Genomic DNA, 11,410 nt, shown 5'->3' with positions numbered 1-11,410 from the left:
AAAGCTGTCAGACAGAGTCGTTTGCGTCTGTGCAGAGGTGTCTGTGTGTCTTAGTTTACTGTGCCCTGTCCCCAGAGGTGGAGTCTACAGAGACAGGCAGGTTTCCTTGAACTGCTGTGAGCTCCACCCAGTTCGAGCTTCCCAGCAGCTTTGTTTACCTACTTAAGCCTCAGCAATGGCGGGCGCCCCTCCCCCAGCCTCGCTGCTGCCTTGCCGGTAGATCACAGACTGCTGAGCTAGCAACGAGGGAGGCTCCGTGGGTGTGGGACCCTCCCGGCCAGGTGTGGGATATGATCTCCTGGTGTGCCTGTTTCCTAAAGCGCAGTATTGGGGTGGGAGTTACCCGATTTTCCAGGTGTTGTGTGTCTCAGTTCCCCTGGCTAGGAAAAGGGACTCCCTTCCCCCTTGCGCTTCCCAGGTGAGGCAATGCCTCGCCCTGCTTCAGCTCTCGCTGGTCGGGCTGCAGCAGCTGACCAGCTCCGATCGTCCGGCACTCCCCAGTGAGATGAACCCAGTACCTCAGTTGAAAATGCAGAAATCACCGGTCTTCTGTGTCGCTGGCGCTAGGAGTTGGAGACTGGAGCTGCTCCTATTTGGCCATCTTGCTCCGCCCCCTGTTTTTTTCTTGTAAATTTGTTTATTTGTAGACTCTGGATATTAGCCCTTTGTTAGATGGATAGATTGTAAAAATTTTCCCCCATTCTGTAGGTTGCCTGTTCAGTCTGATGATAGTTTCTTTTGCTGTGCAGAAGCTCTTTAGTTTAATTAGATACCACTTGTCAATTTTGGCTCTTCTTGAAATTGCTTTTGGTGTTTTAGACATGAAGTCTTTGCCCATGCCTATGTCCTGAACGGTGTTGTCTAAGTTTTCTTCCAGGATTTTTATGGTCCTAGGTCTTACGTTTAAGTCTTTGATCCATCTTGAGTTGATTTTTGTATAAGGTATAAGGAAGGGGTCCAGTTTCAGTTTTCTGCATATGGCTAGCCAGTTTTCCCAACACCATTTATTAAATTGTGAATCCTTTCCCCATTGCTTGTTTTTGTCAGGTTTATCAAAGAGCAGATGGTTGTAGATGTGTTATGTTATTCCTGAGGTCTCTGTTCTGTTCTATTGGTCTATATATCTCTTTTGGTATCAGTACCATGCTGTTTTGGTTACTGTAGCTTTGTAGTATAGTTTGAAGTCAGGTAGTGTGATGCTTCCAGCTTTGTTCTTCTTGCCCAGGATTGTCTTGGCTATGCAGGCTCTTTTTCGCTTCTATATGATGTTTAAAGTAGATTTTTCCAATTCTGTGAAGAAAGTCAGTGGTAGCGTGATGGGGATGGCATTGAATCTATAAATTACTTTGGGCAGTATGGCCATTTTCACGACATTGATTCTTCCTATCCATGAGCATGGAATGTTTTTCCATTTGTTTGTGTCCTCTCTTATTTCCTTGAGCAGTCAGTGGTTTGTAGTTTTCCTTGAAGACGTCCTTCACATCCTTTGTAAGTTGGATTCCTAGGCATTTTATTCTCTTAGTAGCAATTGTGAATGGGAGTTCATTCATGATTTGGCTCTCTGCTTGTCTGTTATTGGTGTATAGGAATGCTTGTGATTTTTGCACACTGATTTTGTATCCTAAGATGCTGAAGTTTCTTATCAGCTTAAGGAGATTTTGGGCTGAGACGATGGGGTTTTCTAAATATACAATCATGTCATCTGCAAACAGAGACAATTTGACTTCCTCTCTTCCTATTTGAATACCTTTTTTTCTTTCTCTTGCCTGATTGTCCTGGCCAGAACTTCCAATACCATGTTGAATAGGAGTGGTGAGAGAGGGCATCCTTGTCTTGTGCTGGTTTTCAAAGGGAATGCTTCCAGTTTTTGCCCATTCAGTATGATATTGGCTGTGGGTTTGTCATAAATAACTCTTATTATTTTGAGATATGTTCCATTGATACCTAGTATATTGAGAGTTTTTAGCATGAACAGGTGTTGAATTTTGTCAAAGTCCTTTTCTGCATCTATTGAGATAATCATGTCATTTTTGTCATTGATTCTGTTTATGTGATGGATTACATCTATTGATTTGTGTACGTTGAACCAGCCTTCCATCCCAGGAATGAAGCCGACTTGATCATGGTGGATAAACTTTTTGATGTGCTGCTGGATTTGGTTTGCCAGTATTTTATTGAGGATTTTTGCAACGATGTTCATCAGGGATATTCACCTGAAAATTTCTTTTTCTGTTGTGTCTCTGCCAGGTTTTGGTATCAGGATAATGCTGGCCTCATAAAATGAGTTAGGGAGGATTCCCTCTTTTTGTATTGTTTGGAATAGTTTCAGAAGGAATGGAACCAGCTCCTCTTTGTACCTCTGGTAGAATTCGGTTGTGAATCCATCTAGTCCTGGGCTTTTCTCGGTTGGTAGGTTATTAATCAATACCTCAATTTCAGAACTTGCCATTGGTTTATTCAGGGATTTGACTTCTTTCTGGTTTAGACTTGGGAGGGTGTATGTGTCCGAGAATTTATCCATTTCTTCTAGATTTTCTAGTTTATTTGCATAGAGGACTTTATAGTATTCTCTGATGGTAGTTTGTATTTCTGTGGGATCAGTGGTGATATCCCCTATATCATTTTTTATTGCATCTATTTGATTCTTCTCTCTTTCTTCTTTATTAGTGTGGATAGCTGTCTATCTATTTTGTTGATCTTTTCAAAAAATGAGCTCCTGGATTCATTGATTTTTGAAGGGTTTTTCGTGTCTCTAGCTCCTTCAGTTCTGCTCTGATCTTAGTTATTTCTTGTCTTCTGCTAGATTTTGAATGTGTTTGCTGTTGCTTCTCTACTTCGTTTAATTTTGATGTTTAGGTGTCAATTTTAGATCTTCCCTGCTTTCTCTTGTGGGCATTTAGGGCTATACATTTCCCTCTACACACTGCTTTAAATGTGTCCCAGAAATTCTGGTACGTTGTGTCTTCATTCTCATTGGTTTCAAAGAATTTATTTATGTCTGCCTTAATTTTGTTATTTACCCAGTAGTCATTCAGGAGCAGGTTGGTCAGTTTTCATGTGGTTGTGAGGTTTTGAGTGAGTTTCTTAATCCTGAGTTCTCATTTGATTGCACTGTGGTCTGAGAGACTGTTTGCTGTTATGATTTCCATTCATTTTCATTTGCTGAGGAGTGTTTTACTTCCAATTATGTGGTCAATTTTAGAATAAGTGTGATGAGGTGCTGAGAAGAATGTATATTCTGTTGATTTGGGGTGGAGAGTTCTATAGATGTCTATTAGATCTGCTTGGTCCAGAACTGACTTCAAGTCCTGAATATCCTTGTTAATTTTCTGTCTCGTTGATCTGTCTAATATTGACAGCAGTGTGTTAAAATCTCCCACTGTTATTGTGTGGGAGTCTAAGTCTCTTTGTAATTCTCTAACAACTTGCTTTATGAATCTGGGTGCTCCTGTATTGGGTGCATATGTATTTAGGATAGTTAGCTCTTCTTACTGCAATGATCCCTTTACCATTATGTAATGCCCTTCCTTGTCTAGTAAGGTACTTTGCTGTACCTTTTATATGTTTAGATACAGAAATACCTACCATTGTGTTGCAGTTACCTACAGTATTCAGTGCAGTATCACGCTGTACAGGTTTGTAGCCTAGGAGCAAGAGACTGTACCATACAGCCTAGGTTTGTAGTAGGCTATACCATCTAGGTTTGTATAAGCACACTCTATGTTTTCTTGCACAATGAGAAAATTGTCTGACAAAGTTAATGACAGGAACATATCCCTGTCATTAAGTGATACATGAATGCATGTGTAGAATGATTCTTCAGACATCTTGAAGCACTTTATATGATTTAAAAATACTTTCACTACAAATATGAGGCATGAAAATACTAATGATGTTCTAAGTATTATTATCTCTATGAGAGAGTCTCAAAGACGTGATGAGACTTGCAGAGCTGAAAACAGAATCCAGGTATACAGACCCCTTTCTAGTGCAACACAGAAATCAGAATGTTGGTTTTCAGTGTGAGGCTGACAGACATGAATAATACACATGCAATTAAGTCATGCCAAAACCCAATCAAAGGATTCAGACAGTCACCTAGGTAATAAAGACAGAAACACAAGATTTGAGCTGAATTAGCCAGATTATCAGTCAAACTGATTCATTTTGACCTAAGATAATATGCCAACATGAGAACTTCTCTACAGACATTATTTATGATGTCTACATGGAAGCTCTGAAGCTATTGCAAAAATCTGCAGTAGCCACGTATAGATATCATGTCCTAGCTATATATAGGAGACTCTTACTTCTATAATGCTGAAAAAGGGGATGTCACTATGTCTCAGAGATCAATGAATCTCGGGGGAACACTTCTCAGTCCAGTGAGTATACCCAGTGTGAGAGGATTAGGCATTTCCAAGTATTTTTCTGATCTTAAATCTATTGTAGAAAAATAAGCTATTCTACCCCCAAATACTTACTACATACTATGTGTTGCAGTGTGTTATATTTGGTGTTTATATTACGAGTCTGCGTGGGGCGGGGGGTGTGGGAAGTATGATAAACAAAACGCAATCTCTATACTCCAGGAGCTTACAAAGCAGTGGGGGATTGAGAGTAATAGTGTGACTTGGATTTACACAGACATTAAGAGTACATGTTAGTCCTTTCATCTGGAACACTCTTCCCTCCTGCCTCTCCTAGCAATTATCACTTCTACTAATAAACCTTCTGTATGTGGATTCCTCCAGCAGACTTCTTGTCCTTCCACAGTATGTGCTTATGTGGTCCAGTCGGCATCCTTCTGCCACAACAGTATTAATATCACAATGTATAGTCTCCACGCTCAACAAAAGAAAAGGGACTTTGCATTTCCATATCCTCAGGGCCTAGCACAGTGCCTGGAACATGGAAAGTGCTCATTATATGATTGTTTAATTCCTAAATGAGTGAATGAAGGAAATCATAAATGTGCACTGGAGAGCAAAGTAAAGAGAGATTGTTTCTGGCAGGGGTATATTAAATGTTGCATCAAGGAGATAGCATACACTGGGTCTTGAAGAATGAATATGATTTGGACATGAGCAAAGGCACAGAGACCAGAAAGAACCAGGTCAGAAATGTGCTTTAAAAATGTTTTGTAAAAGTAGTACTTTGAGAGGCTTTGAATTCTATCATGGTGGAGTACTTAGTACAAAACTTGTTGCCCTATTATACACATTTAGAAAACGGGACAAAATACGTGAAACAACTATTTTCAGGCGCAGAACTGTGATCCATCATGGAATATAACAGTTGAGGTGAGCCCTACTTTCTTGTCCATACTGCAAGAAGAGGGAACTTGAGCAGAGTACAGCAGACACTGAATTCAGGAGACAGAGACTAGAGTTTATGGAAGCTGAGATGAGTGGAATTTCTTGACAAGAGCACAGGAGAGGAGGATGACATGCAGGAAAAGACCTTCAGAAATCTGCATAGGCATAACCCTGAGTTCTGTTTATGAATCATCCACATAAATACATATGGTAAAATGCCATGTTTCAAGACAAAGGCAACTACCAGGATGCTGTGAGCTGAAAAATTTACAGAGTTCACGCAAGTATAGGAGACATTTAAGTTCCAGCCAGATAAAGGAGAGAGAACTTATTGAATACCCAGGGAATCTGGTAGTGGCTTATGAAGGAACATTTTTTTTTTATTAGGGCTAAGCAAGCAGTGGGTAAGGTATGCAATAGATCTGCTATAACAAAACTTCAAAATGAGACTCAAAAGTATCATAATGAACTGGATACAGTAACATAACTGCCTATTAGGCAAAGCCCAACATTTTCTTAAGGAAGACAACCAAGTGCAGACACTCAGCAACATACTATTCTCAATTAAACATTATTAGACATACAAGAAAAAGGAAAATGTTACCCACAACTAGGAGAGAAGTCAGTCAATAGAAATAAAACAAAAAAAAATGAGAGAGCTAATGAAACTAGTAGATAATAACATTAAAATGGCTATTTTAAGAATGCTCAAAAAATAAAGGAAAACTTATAAACATAATGAGGGAAGATATAAAAAAGAAACAAATGCAACTTTTAAATCTGAAAAATACAATATGTAATATGAAAAGTAATCATAAATTGAAGTGTGCTGTTGAAAGGTTTGTACTTTAATAGCAAATTAGACACTTCAGAAGAAAATATCAGTGACTTGATGACATAGCAAGAGAATCTAACTACAATGAAACATAGAAAGAAAAAAGTACCAAAACAGTAACAACAAAGAATAGAGATTTGTGGCACAATATCAAGCAATGTAATCTACATGTAACTGAAGTCCCAAAAAGAAGCAACAGGAGAAGGTGGAAAATGTATTTGATGAAACAACAGCACATTTTTTTCTAAATTTCATGAAAAGCATAAAGCCACAGATCCAAGAATCCCAGTGAACTCATGAAGGGTAAACACCAAGCAAACAACACAAAGACACGTCATAATAAAATTGCCGAAAAGTCATGATTAAGGAAAATATCTCAATAGCAGCCTGAGGAAAAAAGACACATAAGATACCAGAGAAAAAAGATAAGAATGACTGCAGACTTCTCAGCACAAACAATGCAAGCCAGATAGGAACTAATCTTTAAGTTTCAAATATACTTCAAGAATATATTCTTCAAAAATTAAAGCAAAATGAATACTATTTCTTAACAAGCAAAAGCTAAGAGACTTCATGCCAATAGACCTGTAATACAGGGACTATTAAAGGAAGTTCTTCAGCCTAAAGGAAAGTTATGCCAGATAGAAATTGGGACCTAAACGTAGGAATAAAGAGCTCCAGAATGGAAAATATGTGGGCAGATTTTTTCTTTTAACTAAGTTCAGGGGTACAAGTCCAGGTTTGTTACATAAGTAAACTTGTGCCATGGGTTTCTGTTGTACAGATGATTTCATCACCCAGATATTAAGCATAGTACTTATTAGTTATTTTTCCTGATCCTCTCCCTCCTCCCACCCTCCATCCTCCAAAAGGCTCCAGTGTGTGTTGTTCCCGTCTATGTGTCCATGTGTTCTCATCATTTAGCACACACTTAAAAGTGAGAACATGTAGTATTTTCTGTTCCTGTGTTAGTTTGCTAAGGATAATGGATTAAATTAAAGAGCTTCTGTGGGCAGATAGTTTCAAACTGTTTTCTCATTTTAAATTTCTCTAAAAGATAATTAACTTTAGGCCAGGCACAGTGGCTCATGCCTGTAATCCCAGCACTTTGGGAGGCCAAGGCAGGCAGATCACAAGGTCAGGAGCTCGAGATCAGCCTGGCCAACATGGTGAAACCCCGTGTCTACTAAAAATACAAAAATCAGCCAGGCGTGGTGGAGGGCACCTGTAATCCCACCTACTCAGGAGGATGAGGCAGAAGAATGGCTTGAAACCGGAAGGCAGAGGTTGCAGTGAGCTGAGATCATGCCACTGTACTCCAGCCTGGGAGAAAGAGTGAAACTCCATCTCAAAAAAAAAAAAAAAAAAAGTAACTAACTTTAAAGCAAAAATAATAACAGTGTGCGTCATATAGTTCAGAAACATGTAGATATAAAGTTTATGTCAACAATATTGCCAAGGGCAGAGGAGAAGTGGAAAATATATTGCTCTAAGGTTCTTTTATGTGAACTGATGCAGCATTATTTGAAAAGAAAATCTAATAAGTTAAAGATGCAGATGATAAATCTTACAGCAATCCCTAAAATAAAAACAAAGAGGTATATGTAACAGACTCATAATGGAACTTATGAATAGAATCCTAGGACACAATTAGTAAATGTCAGGGCTCAGAAATCATCATTCTTATAGAGTTATGGTAGATCCTTCAATTCAATGGCTCTTTAGAGGCCTCCTTGATGTCTTTTGGAGCCTTCAGCATGAATTATTCTCAAGACCTTTCTTCTTGGCAATATTGAGTTCTTAATAGCCAGTTATTGGCACATCATTACACTAAAAGCTCCATCTTCACTAGGAATGAGGGAGAAGAAATAGAGTATAAAGAGAAGAAAAACACCCTCCTATATTTATTTCTCCAGCCTGGATCTCCCCTCTGAATTCTTAGACTCATGTATACAATGACCTACCCAATATTTGAGGACCTACTTGTTCCTCAAACTTAACATGTCCCAAACCCAGTTCTTTATTTTAACAATTTTATTGTTAAATAAAATATACCATATATACAGTTTATTTTCGAGGTGATGAAAGTGTTCTAAAATTGATTGTGGTGATGGTTACCAAACTCTGTGAATATACTAAAAACCACCAAATTACACATTTTAAATGTACAAATTGTATAGTATGTGTCTGGCTTCTTTCACTTAGTATGTTTTCAAGGTTTATTCATGTTGTAGCATCTATCAGTACTTTGTTCCTTTTTATAGCTGTATAATATTCCATTGTATAGATATACCACATTTTATCCATTCAATTGTTGATGGGCATTTCAGTCATTTCCACCATTTGGCTATTATTAATAATGCTGATATGAATAGTACTTAAAATAAAATACAAACTTTATGCCCTGACCTTCAGGCCCAATCCTGGTTACTGCTTAATTATCCTACGTTTTCTCTTATGATCACAGTTGCTCACTGCCCTTCAGTCAGATTGACTTTCTTTTCATTCTCACCTCAGGACCTTTATATTTGTTGTTTACTCTGTCTGGAATGTTCTTCCCCAGATCTGCATGTAGCTGGATCCTTTTTATGATTCAGATCTCTGCTCAAATGTTTCCTCATTGGGAAAGTCTTCAGTAAGCACCCTAGCTATAACATCCTCCCTTTTCAGTCACTCTCATTTATAGTAGCAGGGCTCATTCTCTTCATATAACTTATTATGATTACTATTATTGGTTGTACCATGTACTTATTTATTATCTGTCCTTCCCAATTAGAATATAAAATCCACAAGAGTAGTGACTTTATGTGTGTTATTTTTGCTGCACCCACAGGGATTTGAACAGTGTCTGGACTCATAGTAAGTCCTCGGTAAATAACTGGTAAATGAAGACTTCCAGTAGACAGTTAGTTACATAACTTCAGGAGAAGGGTCAGAGGTGCAGACAAAAGTTCAGGAATATCAGCAGAAAGATGATACCATACTTCCTTGATACTAAGCAATTTCTAAAATAGAATGCAGTGAATGTTGTAAAGCTATTATTAAATCAATGTCTTAAAATACATGATTTCTTAAAATCATGGAAAGATGGTACTTGAAGTACAAAGCGGGAGAAGAAATGGTGGCCAGAGGCAAAATCTTGGTGAACATATATTCAAGGATTAGGTGGAAGGTTACCTGGGGAATTGAGGCATGCTTCTTAAGACCCCAAACTTTTCTTTTTTAATTGAAATGAACCTAATGAGCATTTCTTAGATGAATTATGCAGTTGTCTGCCTTCTTTAAACATCACTGAACTTTTTCTGGATGAGTAAGGGAACTAAAAATGAAAATTTGGAGAGAGGGTAGCAGGGCCAGAGGGCAGAAGTGGCTACTGACCACTGGACACTAAATTTCTTGACTTTCAGGCATAGCTGTAGGCCTCCTCTGTTGGGGAATAGTATTGCTTTTCTTATCCTTCTTGAAGAAAAAGATAACAAAATGCCAATAAAATGGGGTGGGGGGAGGTTGCCCAGATGGTCGTGAAGGTTGAGGTTCAGATGGTGACAGGATTTTGTTTTGCTCTCAGAACTCTTCTGCCATTAACAACTTCCCTACAACAAGTCCCAGTCTCACTTTCATGTGTCTGTTCCCTCTGGACCTCCATTTCCAGAGCAGAAGGTGAGCCCACAGGGTTACTTGGGAAGCAAGACAAGCCTGAATGACTTACTGTTTATCTCCTATTAAGTCTCTTCAGGCTGACTTAGAGGGAAGTTTGAGGCTGAGAGTTGGAAAAACAAGTCAGCAGTTAAATACTTGGTGAACTCAAAGAAAACATTTTGCACATGGCCTGAAAGAGTTCTCCTCACTCCAGGGAAAACTTTACCTTACTCCAGGGAAAGCTTTACCTTTGGGTCTGAACACCATTTCCAGAGGCTTTTTACAAGCCCTGAAAAATTAAAGAGAATTTTAAATAATATAAAACATAAAACAATTATTCAATGTTCTTTTTTTATGGGTGGAGGGATGGAGTCTCGCTCTGTCACCCAGGCTAAAGTGCACTGGCTCAATAATGGCTCACTGCAACCTCCGCCTCCCGGGCTAAAGTGATTCTCATGCCTCAGCCTCCTGAGTAGCTGGGATTACAGGCGTGCGCTACCACGCCTGGCTAATTTTTGCATTTTTAGTAGAGATGGGGTCTCACCATGTTGGCCAGGCTGGTCTCGAACTCCTGACCTCAAATGATCTGCCTGCCTCAGCCTCACAAAGTGCTGGGATTACAGGCCACCATGCCAAGCCACAGTGTTCTTTTTCATCTTCTCTCTCAAGCCAAAGTCCAGTTGTAGGAAGTGCTTCTGTGACCACGGTCCATTTTTAGCTGTTGTTCTCATCCCCAGCAATGACTAGGTTTGGGAGAAACTGTTTGAGCCTCTGTGCCAGAGCTAGCAGTCACCCACACTGGGGAACTCCACATTTGGACCCTAGAGGATACAGATTAGAACCCTCTGGATGGGTAAAGTAACCAGGTTATCTCAGGATTTAAAATCCTTGTTGGAATTCAGGCAGGTATTGGAAAACATCAAATCTCTTTAAACCATTAAGCTACCACCTAGTGCCCACTTCCGAGGCTGGAAGAAGATCAGCTTCCAGAGTATCTAACTTCCAACTGAGGAGGAGCTACAAAGTAGGGAGCCAAAACCTGATACCACATAAATCACTGGCATTCAAGTATCCTGGGGCATAATAAAACAGGAAGCTATCATACAAAAAGGAATAGTGATGTTTATGGCTCACAGGAGACACTGCTCTGTCTAAAAGTATTCAAATCAAATCTTTAAAACTGTGCTGCCCAAGTAAGCTCTGTGGACAGGCATTGGTTAGCCCCTGGGTCACTAGTTTGCAGCCTTTGACTGAAATCTGCAGTATTGCAATGAATGCCTTTTAAATGGGAAAATTAGAGGCATAATGATGAGCACTGGAAGAAGCATGCTTTATAGTGATGGTCTCCCTATTATTCCTCAATGCATACCATGTAGGTCATCACCTCCTCACAATGCTGATCCTCACATTAGGCACTCATCAGCTCCTGGTAGGCATCCTCTGGGACCTAGCTCCCAATGCAAATGTATTTCCTCCTTTGGAGAGAACTAGAATCTCTAACTCTTGAGAAGTGAATTAAAGCCGCTTTAATTATATTCACAGAATGGATTGCACACTTGTCTTGACAAGAAATCAAGCAAACAAAAATGCATCTGTTGGCAAATTGGACCCACCCAAT

This window comes from Macaca mulatta, chromosome X (assembly GCF_049350105.2).
Source record: "Macaca mulatta isolate MMU2019108-1 chromosome X, T2T-MMU8v2.0, whole genome shotgun sequence".
Lineage (NCBI taxonomy): Eukaryota > Metazoa > Chordata > Mammalia > Primates > Cercopithecidae > Macaca > Macaca mulatta.
The sequence above is the reverse complement of the archived record's forward strand: the minus strand, read 5'-3'. Positions refer to the sequence as shown.